The sequence below is a fragment of the Ammodytes marinus genome, assembly GCF_949987685.1.
Source record: "Ammodytes marinus genome assembly, chromosome: 8".
In the NCBI taxonomy this organism is placed as follows: Eukaryota; Metazoa; Chordata; class Actinopteri; order Uranoscopiformes; family Ammodytidae; genus Ammodytes; species Ammodytes marinus.
The window spans coordinates 3,537,797-3,554,435 of record NC_137212.1 but is presented as its reverse complement, the minus strand read 5'-3'; positions in this window follow the sequence as shown (position 1 = coordinate 3,554,435).

Sequence of the window (16,639 nt, the reverse complement as noted above, 5' to 3'; positions counted from 1 at the left end):
CACACACACACACACACACACACACACACACACACACACACACACACACACTCACGCCCACATACTCCTACAGACACACTTACCTAGGTTGTCTAGACAACTTGTCGTCCTCAGTTTTTTCTCAGAACACGAGCATCATGCCATGGTTAACATGGAGACACAAGCGGTTATTTAGGGTCATCGTTGTCTTTGGGGAAACGCAATCAATTGTTTTGGGACATTTGAGTGTGAAACAAGCTTTAACACACGCGCACACACGCACACGCACGCACGTGCACACACATGCACGCACTCACGCACGCACTCACGCACACACGCACACACGCACACACACACACACACACACACACACACACACACACACACACACACACACACTCACACACACACACACAATATGGTAGTTAAAGGTTGACTATGCAACATTTTCTTAAAAAAATAGGGGGCAGGGGGAGGCTGTGCAGGGGTGCGCGTGGAGCTTTAACTCTGGGAACGCCAATCCCATGCGTTTCCCCCATATCCACCACCGCTGGCTAGATTTTATAGGCAAAGGTGAAAGTCAGGGAAAGTCACATTTTTAAGGTTACATTGCTCTACACCCATATGCAACACAGAATGTAAATTGTGTCCAAATAATGAGAAAGTTACAGGGAAAATTTAACAGAAACAAGTTACTGTGGAATTTTCTGTGACAGTACATCAACAGGGAAATATTTGATCTGTGACTTAACAGTTTCATAAAAGCCTTATATGTAACTTTTTCATATAAATGAATGTTGTTTACATTCAAGCCATCGCCAAACGAGTTGACACAAAGTTGACTATGCATATCAGCTCCACAAAACTCTCTGTATTTCTTATCATTGTTTACAAACTGGTACTGGTGCAGGAGCTCTGGAAAAATCCCAAGAAGAACCCAAGAAATGTTTCAGTTGTTATTTCATATCGCAGATAAACTGGACAAAAGTCAGAATTACTCATGGTGCGACAGAAGTTACGCACTACAGCTTTAGGTAAAAATACAACAACGGCTCAATTGATGTTTGAGCTGTTAACCAGACAACAAACATTGGCATCAAATGAGATGAAAGTGAAATAATATCATCCTACTCTTTACAGTATCTTCCTCTTTGTAACCTGTAAAGTAGTTTAACTTGTAATCTAACTTAGTAGCTTTTTAAAGGTAACTGTGGCAACACTGGTCCTCATGCTGCATATTGATCACTACAACTATTCATTATTATTTCCTGTTTCTGACATCCATGAAGGCTGCTGTCTAGTTTAACATTATTGTGTCGTCCACAGAGGGAGGAGGTCACGATCGCAAACCATTTGTTGGCTGTGTCTCGAGGAACATGTGTGAAGCTGTCGATCCGCTGGGGATCCACTTTGACAATGTAAAATGTTGTGAAAGCAGCTTCTGTAATTCAGCCTGGACCGTCAAACTGAATGTTGTTCTTCTCTTGCTTGGACTCATTTTGCCTTTTGCCTGTTAGAACAAAGTGCAGAGCAAACTAAAGCTTGAACAGCAAAAAAAGGAATTGATTACTGCTACACATCCACCAAATAGGAGAATTGTTTCTATTGATGTTTGTGTCACATGTTGAATGCAGTCAAGTATTCACTCCTCTTTTACCTCTGCTTTGGTGTCCTGAGAACAATATCTAGTTCTTTATATGATCCACTTTCTTCACTATGCTTGTGTACATAGGTATAGAAATGGTAATGTCATGACAATTGGAACGACACTTAAGATGGCGGCGGGGATTCCCCCGAGGGCAAGTGCCTAGGGCAAGTGAACGAGGGCATGTTGAACGGGTATTGGAACGCAGGGCATGTCTAACCCTACATTTTGCACAGTTGTGATGTCACAGTGATGTCACAAATGTTTTTATACTACATAGCATCTCAGAGTTCAGTACACCTTCATATTCCCACTGGTGAAGTAGGCCTTTAATGTTCAAAGTGTTACGATAAAGTGTACGTTATATGAAATAGTTTGGACACACTTTTGATTTGTATTTTTCATGAAGAACAGTGATGTCATTTTACAAACCGTTTTGAGAGCCATTTATTTTTGTATGAATTTATTTTCTTTTTTTTGTAACTGTATACTTCCATAAGGCATGATGTCTAAAAAAGTATTGAATTCCATAAGCAATAAACATTTCTAATTCTCTAATAATCTGTAAAGGCCATTCATTTCTTCAGCATTTTTGAGCATTTTTTTTGAGCACTTTGTAACTGTCCCTGCGTTCCAAATCACATACTCTTTCTTTTTACTACACTACATACTAAAGTACAGAAGAGTTTTAGGGCCTCAGGAGAGAAAAAAAATCAGGTAAGGAAGATTTTCTTTCATTATGTCGAGAAATGTCAAGAATAAAGACGAATACTCCAAAATGCTATTGGAGTTAGTTGGGCATTTATTTTCAGCATACTTCAATTGACGTGCAGGTATTGGGACATCCCTAATCTTGCATCTGGCATACTAAATAGTAGGGAAGTATGGGTATTGGAACGCAGGGTGTGTTTTGACAAGTTCTATTTAGTTTATTATTATTAATAAAACAAAACAAAATTGCAGTTATGTACAGTTGCGTTGAGTGTCCATTAGGGGAGCAGTTTCTCTGTTGATCCAATCTCAGTTAACTCAATATAAGCCTTTGCTGCCCCCAGCTGGTAAACTACAGTCAAAAACCTTTTTACTACAGCTGTTTACTAGTGTTTGCAAGGTTGTATATACTATCTATGGCAAGGTCCCATTTCCAAACTCAGCATCATCTTATCTTCATTTCAACCGCTTATCAATTTCCATACTACACACCACTATTTATTTTTTTATTCACTATTCTAGAGAAATTTCGGCTTTTTTCTTAAAATGCATAATGAAAATTAAATGTCCGTCTTAACTTAATTTTTTTCCCTACCTTGGACCTAATACTAAAAACAATCAGGGGCTTTGCCCGCCATTTTAAATGAGTGAAAATGTTCTCAATTATATTCTCATATCTCAGTAAACAAAATTAAATCACAGGAAAATTGGATCCCTGGAACACCACATTAATGCATTGCGGTCTTCAAGCAGCGAGTTATCTAGCATCATCTCAGATCCATAATTGTGATAAAAAATTATAAAAACCATCAAAACAGACATTGGGAAGGATTTTTATCTATTGTAGAAGCATACACATTCACCCATCTGTCGCTCTGCACGTGCACCGGCAGTGAGATGGGTGCCGGTTTGTAGCGTGCTCTCCTCTCATTATGGGCCTATATCAGGTGTCGGATACTCAAAAAGTTTATTTGCAGATTACATGCAGAGCGGGTGACAGAGAGCTGTGTTATGAAGCGCGTCGGGAGCCATAGAGAGTAGACCAACTGTTGTGATCTAGAATTGTACCACTTGATGTCATATTATACGCTGCACCAAAATTTGCAACTGATGTATTTGCTTATTTTCTGACCTGGTAGAATCTCCATACTGTGTGTGTGTGCGTGCGTGCGTGTGTGTGTGTGTGTGTGTGTGTGAGTGTTTGTGTCCATGCGTGCGTGCGTGCGTGCGTGCGTGTGTGTGTGTGTGTGTGTGTGCCACAAGTCCCCTCCTCTGGTCTGGAGTTTTTAAGTGTCCTCTGGATCCACCTGGTGGCCACATGTAGAATCTCTCTCTGTTTAAACTGTGTGTGTGTGTGTGTGTGTGTGTGTCTCTCTCTCTCTCTCTCTCTCTCTCTCTCTCTCTCTCTCTCTCTCTCTCTCTCTCTCTCTCTCTCTCTCTCTCTCTCTCTCTCTCTCTCTCTCTCTCTCTCTCTCTCTCTCTCTCTCTCTCTCTCTCTCTCTCTCTCTCTCGCTCTCTCTGTTTAATCAGTGAACAACTCAACCCTTTTCTCCAGGACTGTGAACTGTATGTGTATCCGGCACTAGTTTAGACTTCACTGTCTGTCTGCGTTTACACACACAGATAATGTTATTAAATTCTTATTTATGAGACATTTTTTCAGACCCTTCACTTCATGAAAATGCAATTTTAAGACCTGTGCATAGTATTTTATTAATTTATAAATATAAAATGAAAAAAAGATTTTTTTAAAGAGAGACAAGTTTGTGCATAATTCTTTATGATATTGGCAAATTTGCACAATTATTCAAATATTTTTCATTCCAAGAATAATAGTTTTTATATCAGTAATCACCTGCAAAGTTGGACAGCCTTCAATATACAACAGTCCATAAGTAAATGAAAGTCTTACTTAATAACATACGAATTTCCTCAATCCTAATAGGGATTCCCCTAACCATCAACTTTAGAGGCAAAACAAACTAAGAACAACAAAGAATTCAACCTGCTGATACTCTTAAAATAGACGGATCATGTCATCATCACAAACCTTTTTTTCAATGTGTTGTTATTTAAACATAAATAATAAAGACATCCAGAGGTAATGCTGCAATCATGTTTAATGAGAAGAAAAGAATCACATTTCTTACATTATAGTTGACATGTTGCATTGCTCTCTCTCATTCAGCTCAGTTAACTTCACAGTGCTGCAGTGATTAGGATTAAGGTTAAGAGCAGTAGTGTTAAAGGAAACTAAAAGCATGGATGGATTTCATAGAGGAACTGCTTCTGTCTTACATGGGGAAAAGCATGTGACCACTGAAGGTGGTGTGGTGATTCTGATTATCATGCACTTTACATTCGTCCACCAGCTTCAGATGCACAGTATCTCCAGCCTCCAGGAGCAGTGTGATGGCCTGAGAAGCAGACCCATGGCCGTCACTCTGATACTCCCATGCCTCAAAAGTCTTCTCCGAGTTCTTGAACAACGCAACAGCTGTAGTTCCACCGTCTGAAAGTATGTACCACTGGAACTGGTAGGCCCCTTTCACCGGCGCAGTGAAAAGACCTGTTGGACATTAGTTTGAATAATTTTAAATGGGAAACAAATGGGATTGCAAATATAGCAACATCCTTTAAACAGACCATCAAAGACTGAAAAGTATGAATGTCAGACACCTGTGTGTGGGTTGTAGGCGTCTCCAATGTTAGTGGGGACGTACTTGAAGATCAGAGTAGTGTTTTGAGCATAGGGGCCGACAACTACTTTTTGTGCAGCAGACAGACTTGCTGAGAAAGCCACTGTGTGTGAGAGAGAGAGAGAGAGAGAGGGAGAGAAAGGACAGTTTATTTCGGCTTGCCATAACATGAGAGAATAATAGTCTACACCAGGTCTCACTGTTTCATTTTGTTTTATTCATGATAATCAATAACATCTAATGTGTAAATAAGTAATTATTCTCGACCATATCAATGTATATATTATCATAGCCATCTATGTATTGTTATGTCCGGATGTTATTTTAGTAATATTTGTGTTATTAATCGTAATATTGTAATGCTTTGGCAACACAGTTTGTACCACAAATGTCATGCCAATAAAGCTTTTTGAATTGAATTGAGAGAGACAGAGAGAGAGGGAGAGAGACGGAGAGGGAGAGGAAGAGAGAGGGAGAGAGGGACAAAGAGAGAGAGAGAGAGAGAGGAAGAGGGAGAGAGAGAGAGGGACAGAGAGAGAGAGAGAGGGGGGAGAGACAGAGAGAGAGGGGGAGAAAGAGAGAGAGAGGGAGAGAGAAAGAGAGACAGAGAGGGATAGATAGAGGGAGAGAGAAAGAGAGAGGCAGAGAGAGAGGGAGAGAGAGAGGAAGAGAGAAAGAGAGAAAGAGAGGGAAAGAGAAAGAGAGAGACAGAGAGAGAGGGAGAGAGAGAAAGAGAGAGCGACAGAGAGAGAGAGGGGGAGAGAGAAAGAGAGAGAGAGCGACAGAGAGAGTGGGAGAGAGAGAGACATAGAGAGAGGGAGAGAGAGACAGAGAGAGACAGAGAGAGAGAGGGAGAGGGAGAGGGACAGAGACACAGAGAGAGAGGGAGAGACAGAGAGAGAGAGGTAGAGAGAAGGAGAAAGAGGGAGAGAGAGAGGGAGCAATGATGTTCCATCCAGCACTTAAAGGTGCAGTGTGTAATATGACATCATCAAGAAAGTTCTACAAAGTTCTAGAATGCAACACTCCCTGGGTAACCCCAACCCTTTAGAATAATAACAGAAGCTACAGTGGCCTTCAAGGACAAGAACAATTCTAAATGTTAAACAATGCACCTGATGACATTCCAACTATGACACTTTTAAGATGGCGGCACTAGGCCTTGGTCCAAAATATGCAGAAATATGGACATACTGTATATGAGACCCTTAATAATAATAAAAAAAAATGTCAGCTATTATGCACTAAATTAAATGTACTTATGGATATTATAATTACTTTCTACAAAATCTGCTAGGAAATAAAACCCAAAATTCTACACACTGCAGGTTTAAGGTAGTCTTTCTTAAATCATGAAAATATTATTAGAATAATAAATCTTATTACAAAGTATAATGGATATATATATGGAGATACATATATATATATATGTATATATATATATATATATATATATATATATATATATATATATATATATATATATATATATATATATATATATATGTGTATATATATATTCTGAAATAACAAAACATAACAGTGGTTTTTAGAGTTTACGTCATTACGTCTCTGAATAAAACGTATCACTTTACCTTGATTCTGCTTGGAGGCCATGTTGCTTCTCTGTTCTTCTTTCAGATGAACTGTGTCAGTGTTAACCTGAGTGACACTTTTATAGGCAGAACCAGACATTGTCCAACCCTCGTTTACTGTCACAGAGGGGAAAACCACTCCTCATTCTCCTAACACTGTGACAGACAGGGGCGCAACTACCCACTTTTTGGGGGGTATGCATACACTTAGCAGCCCCCCCCCCCACACACTTACAGACTTCCATTTTAAGTTGCATATTAGCTAAATTTTATTTCTTTGTGTGTTTTTTTTTTCATATTGATTGTTTGTTTTTGTTTCTTGTGGTGTGTGTTTTGTGTTGTTGGGTGTGAGGGTGGGATGTGGGTGGGGTATGTTCGGGAGAAAAAGGGGAAAAAATCTGTACTCGCTGTGCTACAATTTTGTTGTTATTAACATTTAATAAAAAAACCTTTGAAAGAAGTTGCATATTAGAGCAGGTGATCGGCTCAACCATGACAGGTCTGCCTGCACTGATTCTCCCAAAAGTAAAGGTCACAGTGAATAACAGGTTGGTCAGCAGAAATAAAACTATATACTGGGCATTTAGGTTTTTGTGGCCTCACTAGTGTCAGGCATGCAAAAGATGACATGTCTGAAAACACACCCCTTTAGGGGGGTCTGGGGTTTTCCCACCCAGAATTGTTTGTGATTTGAACATGTAAAATAAGCAATTTGGTGAACTCTGGTGAAGAGAATTAAAAACAAAGAAAACTTTTATTTCAGTTCAAATGAATAGTAAAATGAGCCAAACAAGTTAGTCAGCCAACCTTCTTGACTTTACCCATACAACGTGAGTAGGTATTTACTAAGAAAAACGTAAGAAAACAGCTCAGACAAACGGTTAAATTGGAAAAACCAGCTTGTTGATAAAACAATTTTTTCAAGTGAATGAGAGAGAAAAGGCATTAAATAAGACAAAAAAACTTAAAGCCACCAATCTATCGCACCAAAGCTTGTAAAATCAAGTTCAAACCACCCAGGGTTATCTTCCAGTTTACACACAGTATAAAAACTTCAGCAAAGGTTTGAGCTGTCACTTGAGACAGCATCATGCCAAAAACACTTTTTTTGTGGACATATTATTTGAAGCAAATGAATTCATGAGAAAGAACTGTAAATGTTCATACTGATATGTAGCTGCTTAGTATCTTTGTTGCTTATTTCACTTTTTTTTTCATACATTTTTTTTCTCTTTCTTTTTTTACTCTACTTTTATTCTCATCTTGTTTCCACTTTTCTTTACTAAATGTTTGTTTGTGGTTTTGTCAAAAACTGATGAATAAAAAGTATTTTAAGTAAAGACAAACCATGCAAATCCCAGTTCACCTCTCAATGCACTTTGCATTCCCATGAAATGTTTCTACATGAAGAAATACTGAAACAGTAAACAAGATAGATCCCAAGACCTGTTCTCTCAGTGAATAGATAATCCATGGCCTTAGTTTGATCACTTCATGGGAACAGGTGTGGGTGATTTTCCGTTGTATTTTCAAACTTGTCGTTGTTTGTTTGGCTTCAAGCGGTTACTGATAACACCAAACCAATGAAAACACATAGCTGCCACTAAGCATTTGGGACGCATTACATCCAACACACCCACGCTTATTCAACCTGGCACAATAAATGATTTCTATTGCGAAATATTTCACTCTTATTTTGTGGGTTAAAATAATATTAAGCACAAAATGTTTTTTATATTTGTGTGTCTCTCTGTGAAATGAAATGTGTTAATAATACATATTAATGTTCCGACGTTAATATCCTTCCTACGCACTATCCCTTTAAAATGAATAGTAAAATGAGCCAAACAAGTTAGTCAGCCAACCTTCTTGACTTTACCCATACAACGTGTGAAGGTATTTACTAAGAAAAACGTTAAAAAAACAGCTCAGACAAACAGTTAAATTGGAAAAACCAGCTTGTTGATAAAACAATTTTTTCAAGTGAATGACAGAGAAAAGGCATTAAATAAGACAAAAAAAACTTAAAGCCACCAATCTATCGCACCAAATGCCCTTAAAATAAACTATTAGGCCTATATACTCTCTCTCTCTCTCTCTCTCCTGTAATACTGTATTAGTGTGTAACTTACACACTATTCAAACCGATCCTGAATTGTAATGCTTTGGGGGATTCTGAATTGTGATGCTTTGTGGTGCCCCCCCCTTAGCCTTGTACATCATACTTAGCATTGCACAACATACTTCAAACACTATACATGTACATAAGCCCTGCAGCTCAACCGCAGAAAACATTTCCTCAGAAACATGTTAGTGCGTCATCAATCAAACAGAAAGACAATCGTGGAACTTCCTTGGAATCAGAAGACAATCGTGGAACTTCCTTGGAATCAGTATCGAGTATTACATTTCTGCTCAGTTTCCGTGTCAGAGCCATCAAGACGCTGGCCGCACATAGCTTGTGTCAGCGGGTACACGTTAGCCCGCTGATTACTGTAATATAAATAATTATTTGGAACTTCAAAAATTAAAATGCAAATTTTTTATATTTTCTGTTTGTCTCCTTTCCCATTTTCTTATGTAAAGGGCGACATGGAAAATAAAATATAAGAAATGGCAATCAATTCATGTTTTACAGGCATATTTTGAATAAAACAGTCATTTTTTAATTTTTTTAAATGATGTTAGTGCGTCATCAATCACACAGAAAGACAATCGTAGAAATTCCTTGTCAAATTGTCAATTGAAGAATTGTTAAAGAAATACCAACTTCCAAAACAGGATTTGTTCAGTTTATTTTATTTTTTTTATTTTTTTACAAATAAGTCATTATATTACTAAGAGTACAACCCTCATTGAACACCCTTAGATTCTGTTGGGAAAGTGCTGTTTCAACATCAGTGAAGGTGTCTGTTAGTCTGCTTTATGCCGTTATATTCTATCTATGGCTTTATGGTGTTATAGAGATAGATAGTAGGCTATATAAATATATAGGAATATTGTCCAGGAATCCCGGACTATGTTCCTGAACGCATGTATGCTTAAAGGCCTACTTCACCGGTGGGAATATGAAGGTGTATTGAATTCTGAGATCCTATGTAGTATAAATGTGCAAAAAAAAAAAAAAAATCGGTTCATCCTAGCCTGAGAAAAGGCAGAAAGAGTGTTTTTTTTAACCCTATATTAATCTTACTGTGACATCACAGTAAGATAAATATAGGGTTAAAAAAAAAATTACTTTGTAAATATTACTGTGATGTCACAGTAGGAGAAATCACAGTAATATTTACAAAGTAAGGTTTTTTTTTTAACCCTATATTTATCTTACTGTGATGTCACAGTAAGATTAATATAGGGTTAAAAAAACACTCTTTCTGCCTTTTCTCAGGCTAGGATGAACCAATTTCAATTTTTTTTGCACATTTATACTACATAGGATCTCAGAATTCAATACACCTTCATATTCAAACCGGTGAAGTAGGCCTTTAATATATATAGTGTATAGTGTAGTATAAATGTGCAACAACTTTAGAAATCGGTTCATCCTAGCCCGAGAAAAGGCAGAAAGAGTGTTTTATGGTCTCACTGTCTAACCCTACATTTTGCACAGTTGTGATGTCACAGTGATGTCACAAATGTTTTTATACTACATAGGATCTCAGAGTTCAGTACACCTTCATATTCCCACTGGTGAAGTAGGCCTTTAATGTTCAAAGTGTTACGATAAAGTGTACGGTATATGAAATAGTTTGGACACACTTTTGATTTGTATTTTTCATGAAGAACAGTGATGTCATTTTACAAACCGTTTTTTGCGAGCCATTTATTTTTGTATGAATTTATTTTCTTTTTTTTGTAACTGTATACTTCCATAAGGCATGATGTCTAAAAAAGTATTGAATTCAATAAGCAATAAACATTTCTAATTCTCTAAGAATCTGTAAAGGCCTCTCATTTCTTCAGCATTTTTTTTTCAGCACTTTGAAACTGTCCCTGTGTTCCAAATCACATACTCTTTCTTTTTACTACACTACATACTAAAGTACAGAAGAGTTTTAGGGCCTCAGGAGAGAGAAAAAAATCAGATAAGGAAGATTTTCTTTCATTATGTCGAGAAATGTCAAGAATAAAGACGAATACTCCAAAATGCTATTGGAGTTAGTTGGGCATTTATTTTCAGCATACTTCAATTGATGTGCACGTATTGGGACATCCCTAATCTTGCATCTGGCATACTAAATAGTAGGGAAGTATGGGGATTGGAACGCAGGTTGTGTTTTGACAAGTTCTATTTAAATACAGTTTATTATTATTAATAAAACAAAACAAAATTGCAGTTATGTACAGTTGCGTTGAGTGTCCATTAGGGGGGGCAGTTTCTCTGTTGATCCAATCTCAGTTAACTCAATATAAGCCTTTGCTGCCCCCAGCTGGTAAACTACAGTCAAAACCCTTTTTACTACAGCTGTTTACTAGTGTTTGCAAGGTTGTATATACTATCTATGGCAAGGTCCCATTTCCAAACTCAGCATCATCTCATCTTCATTTCAACCGCTTATCCATTTCCAAACTACACACCACTATTTATTTTTTATTCACCAAATTGTATTTCTACTTTATTCTAGAGTCATTTCGTCTCTTTTCTTAAAATGCATAATGAAAAATAAATGTCCGTCTCAACTTAATTTTTTTCTCTACCTTGGACCTAATACTCAAAACAATCAGGGGCTTTGCCCGCCATTTTAAATGAGCACTATAACTTTGGTTGTGTCAGAGAGGTGAAAATGTTCTCAATTATATTCTCATATCTCAATAAACAAAATCAAATCACAGGAAAATTGGATCCCTGGAACACCACATTAATGCATTGCGGTCTTCAAGCAGCGAGTTATCTGGCATCATCTCAGGTCCGTAATTGTGATAAAAAATTATAAAAACCATCAAAACAGACATTGGGAAGGATTTTTATCTGCTCCGCCATTGTAGGCGCATACACATTCACCCATCTGTCGCTCTGCACGTGCACCGGCAGTGAGACGGGTGCCGGTTTGTAGCGTTCTCTCTTCTGATTGTAGGCCTATATCACACTATATAAGTGATCACTGTATGAATAAAGAGCGATTTAACACTTATATTAACATAAATATATCGCTCACTTCACCTTTAAAGGTGGAGCCTTTGATTCTGGAGAACGCTTGCTTCAAAATCCCTTTTTGTCAAAATCAGTGAATATCTCTCCTCACGATCCGCTACCTGTCGAAAATATATAAATTAATTTTAAATCTTAAATGAATTATTTGAGAACAAGGCAGACATCTAAACTCGACATGCTTAAGGAAAGTTTTATTATGGTGGTGACAACGTGTTACAGTATCAAAGACAGAAGGCTCAGTATTCAGTTTTCATACTAAATATTTGATTTATAGTATGGCACATTACGCTACATTTAACTAATACAGGATAAGCATGCAAACAGCCATAGTGTAGAAAGTGGACCATATAAAGAGCTAGATATTGTTCTCAGTAGACCAAAGCAGAGCTAGAAGAAGAATATTTGACCTGCATTCAACATGTGAAACAAACGTCAATAGAAACAATGCAAATATTTAGTGGATGTGTAGCAGACGATCTAATCCATTTATTTATTTAAACTTGTCAAGCTTTAGTTTGCCCTGCACGTTGTTCTAACAGACAATTGGCAAAATGAGTCCAAGCAAAAGAAGAACAACATTCAGGCTGAATTACAGAGGTTGCTTTTACAACATGTTATATCGCTGATCCCCATGGTATTGCCAGCTTCACACACGTTCTTCGAGACACAGCGAACAAATCTGGCACCGCGTCCATCTGTGGAAGACACAATAATGTTAAACTAGACTGCAGTCTTAACGGATGTAAGAAACAAGAAATAATAATGAATAGTTGTAGTGATCAATAAGCAGCATGAGGACTCACCAATCCCTCTGATGCAGCGGTCCTGGATTCCCAAACATTGAACTGTCTTGTCACAGACGAGACTGGAAGGGTTTTCACAGGTGAAACACTGAAGGCCGTTTTCTTTTGGAACCTCAGGGTCTGAAACAGAAGCATTCAAAGTCACGGCAAATTATTTCCCACTTTCTCATTAGAGTCTGATTTGAATCTCAATTTCTTTCTTACACATTAAAACAAATGCTTCTTGCTTTACTTACAAGGCACATCTTGATTGTTGCACAGATCTGTGTTGCAGCAGTGATCAGTTTGGACGAAGTACCAAAAGCCAACGTTGTATGAAACTATCTGATTCTTGCAGTTTGGCGAACAACCCCTGTGCCTAGTGATTCCAAAGCTGTCTGAAAATCAATGCGTGATTAGTAAATGATAATAAATAAAAATAAAATGAGCAAAAACTGCTATAGAGAAATCTAAGAAAAAAAGTTAAAGGACACAACAAAAACATAAAATGTTAAAGCTTACGTGTAGCGGCAGATGCTACACAGTATTCATTGGGCTGACAGGATACTGTTCTGTCGCTGTTACCGTAACACTCAAGAGCTCCACCTGCACCAAGAAAAAAACATTTATCCGTCAAATATTGATGGCAAGCTGAACAATTACATATTTTGACTATGAACCCACAGATATACAGTTTAATCACAATGAAGCATTACCTCAACATCTCACAAAATGTAATGTGCCCTGAACAGCATTTGGTTTGACTTATAGAGTGAGTAGAGTTACCTGTGCTGGAGAGCATCCAGATGAGAGTGAGAGACAGAATCAGCTTCATCATGATGAGTCAATGAATGCAGATTACAGCTTTTACCGTGGGACAGAGCCTTATATAGAGACCTGGGTTTACAAAGAGGAAGATACTGTAAACAGATTAACCAAAAACAAAACTCTAGAGGATGACTTTCATATCACTTCAATCATCTCAGTTGGTGCTGTTGCTTAACAAATATAAGAGTGAGGCATGTATGGCACTGTGGATATGAATGTGGATTTATTTAGTTTTGTGTCATAATTTTGCATGTAACATGTATAAAATGTACAGGAATTAATTACAACAATAATAGTTATAGTAAATGTAAAAAATAATACTTATAATAATAAAATAATAAGATAAAGATGATAAGATCCTTAGGGACCTACGAAAAACAAATAATTAAAATATAAAGTAAAAAAGGGGTAGGTGCAATAAACAAGAGCTTCAACCTACACCTTTTCAGTCAGTTCTATAAGCAATGTCAATGTATAAATTAACATTCATCTCCACTGGCTCAAGTCCTGCATTCTCTTCAAACTCCTCCTCCTAACCTACAAATCTCTCCACCCCCCATCCTACCTCCCGGACCTCCTCCACCCCTACACCCCCTCCCTCTGACAGCAGGTCTGCTCTCAACCCCCAGATCACACTTCAAGCTTTTGGCAACAGCCCACACCCTGTGGAACTCTCTCCCTGACTAAATCCATAACGCTGACTCTGTGGACACTCTTCACTAAGGCCTTTGGCCTCTGTTAACTTTGTCCTATTTAACGAAGCCACCAGTTCCTATTGTGATTATTTTAGAGTTTATTTTACTTTATTACTTTATTGATTTTGTGTTACTATTTACATGTAGCTCTTTAAATAAGGAAAAACCTCCTTCAAATGTTTTTTAACAGCGGACAAAAGTGGGAAGAAACTTAGAAATAGCAACAGAAGAGGGTCTCCTTATATCCAGGGTTTCCTGGATATACAGGCAGGAAATATGTGTTCTGAAGCCCATTGGCTCACTGTAATATGCATTCATAACCAAAATAAACATCCTCCCATGAGCTCAACATACAATTCATAGAAAAAACAACTATCACTCCAGTGTGCAGTGACCATGTTGAAACACACAGCAACTGGAAACAAACAAGAAAAGTTGATAGAAATATTCAGAATACACCACGGTGACATGGTTTTAATCATAACTATAGACTTTATCACAATTTATGCTGCCCTGCTGTCCAGATTTAATCTCAGTGTGGTGGAGATGCCACACCCTTACTGTTTTACCAATATACAAGAATACACATTCATCACTAATCAACCTTACTTTGATTTCAACAACTGACATTACTAACTATTCATGTGCTTCAGTTTCAAAAACAGAATATTTTCCTTTAAAAAGAACAAAGCACATACCTGAGATGTCTTTAATCCGCTGTTAGATGCTTGTGCTGTTGAAAGAGAGAGGTGACACTATATATACTAAATACTGTATGTGTGACACTCCCTGATGTCGCACCAATGCCAATGGGTCCAACCAATCCACAAGTTGTGTTGTGAAGTATATTTCCTGAAAAGGAGCCAGGATGTTTTGTCTCTGTAATTTCCCAAGAACTGTTGCAAAATGTTTGTTTTATTTTGGTGCAGGTAACACGCACACACAGTCACACACCATTGAAAAAGCCTCTGGAGGATGTGAGGATGATGAAATCAATGTTCAGGTAAACTAGTTGAGACTCTTTCTCTGATAATTTGTTCTCACATGTTCATGCTGCAGCAATACCTTCATGCAGACTGTTTATCATTGCATTTGTGATACTAAACTAAATGTCATGGCTCATGTATCAGACTCACTTTGATGTATAGAAAAATAGCATTCTTTGCACTGATGCTCTCGTTTACAGTTACATGTAATTTTTGACACACACACACACACACATGCAAACACACACACACACACACACACACACACACACACACACACACACACACACACACCTACCTACCTAGGCTGTAATTGTCTTTGACAGAATGTTGTCATGAGTTTTTCCTCAGAACACAAACATCACGCCATGGTTACCGTGGAAACACTGGCGGTTATTTAAGGTCATCGTTGTCTCCGGGATAACGCATCGATTGGTTTGGGACATTTGAGTCCAAAACAAACTACAGACTTTTGCCTTAAAGACCTACTTCACTGGTGGAAATATGAAGGTGTATTGAACTCTGAGGTCCTACGTAATGTAGTATAAATGTGCAAAAAAATTAAATTGGTTCATCCTAGCCTGAGAAAAGGCAGAAAGAGTGTTTTATGGTCTCACTATATAACCCTACATTTTACCATGTGTAACATCACATATGGTAAAATGTAGGGTTAGGATTAACAGGACAGCTGGGCCAAGGGAAGACTGAGGAAAGACTGAGGGAAGAAAAACCTCATTCATTATATTATAATAGTGATTTTATAATGATAGAACGCTGGTTCCGTATCAGTGAAGTATTCCTTAACTAATGCCATGTCCACACGTACAAGGGTATTTCGGTAAGTTAGGTTAGAAATTCAAATAAAAACCATAGATAGGTAAATTAAAGGTTGACTAAGCAACATTTCCATTAAAAACAAACAAACTGTGTGTGTGTGTGTGTGTGTGTGTGTGTGTGTGACTGTGTGTGTGTGTGTGTAAGAGATAAAAAGTTTGTGTGTGTGTGTGCGTACTTGTGTGTGTGTGTGTGTGTGTGTGTGTGTGTGCATGTGTGTGGGTGTGGGTGACACTTCCAAGGAAGTTCTGTAGAACGATTCCTTAGTGTGTGCGGATGAGCAGGTTTTTGGTCCTTTACAAATAGGGCGATACATTTTCTACAGAATTTCCTTGGAGTTTCAAACCCCACACACACACACACACACACACACACACACACACACACACACACACACACACACACACACTCACGCCCACACACACTCACGCCCACATACTCCTACAGACACACTTACCTAGGTTGTCTAGACAACTTGTCGTCCTCAGTTTTTTCTCAGAACACGAGCATCATGCCATGGTTAACATGGAGACACAAGCGGTTATTTAGGGTCATCGTTGTCTTTGGGGAAACGCAATCAATTGTTTTGGGACATTTGAGTGTGAAACAAGCTTTAACACACGCGCACACACGCACGCACGTGCACACACATGCACGCACTCACGCACGCACACACACACACACAGGGAGAGAGAGACAAACACACACACAGGGAGAGAGAGACACACGCACG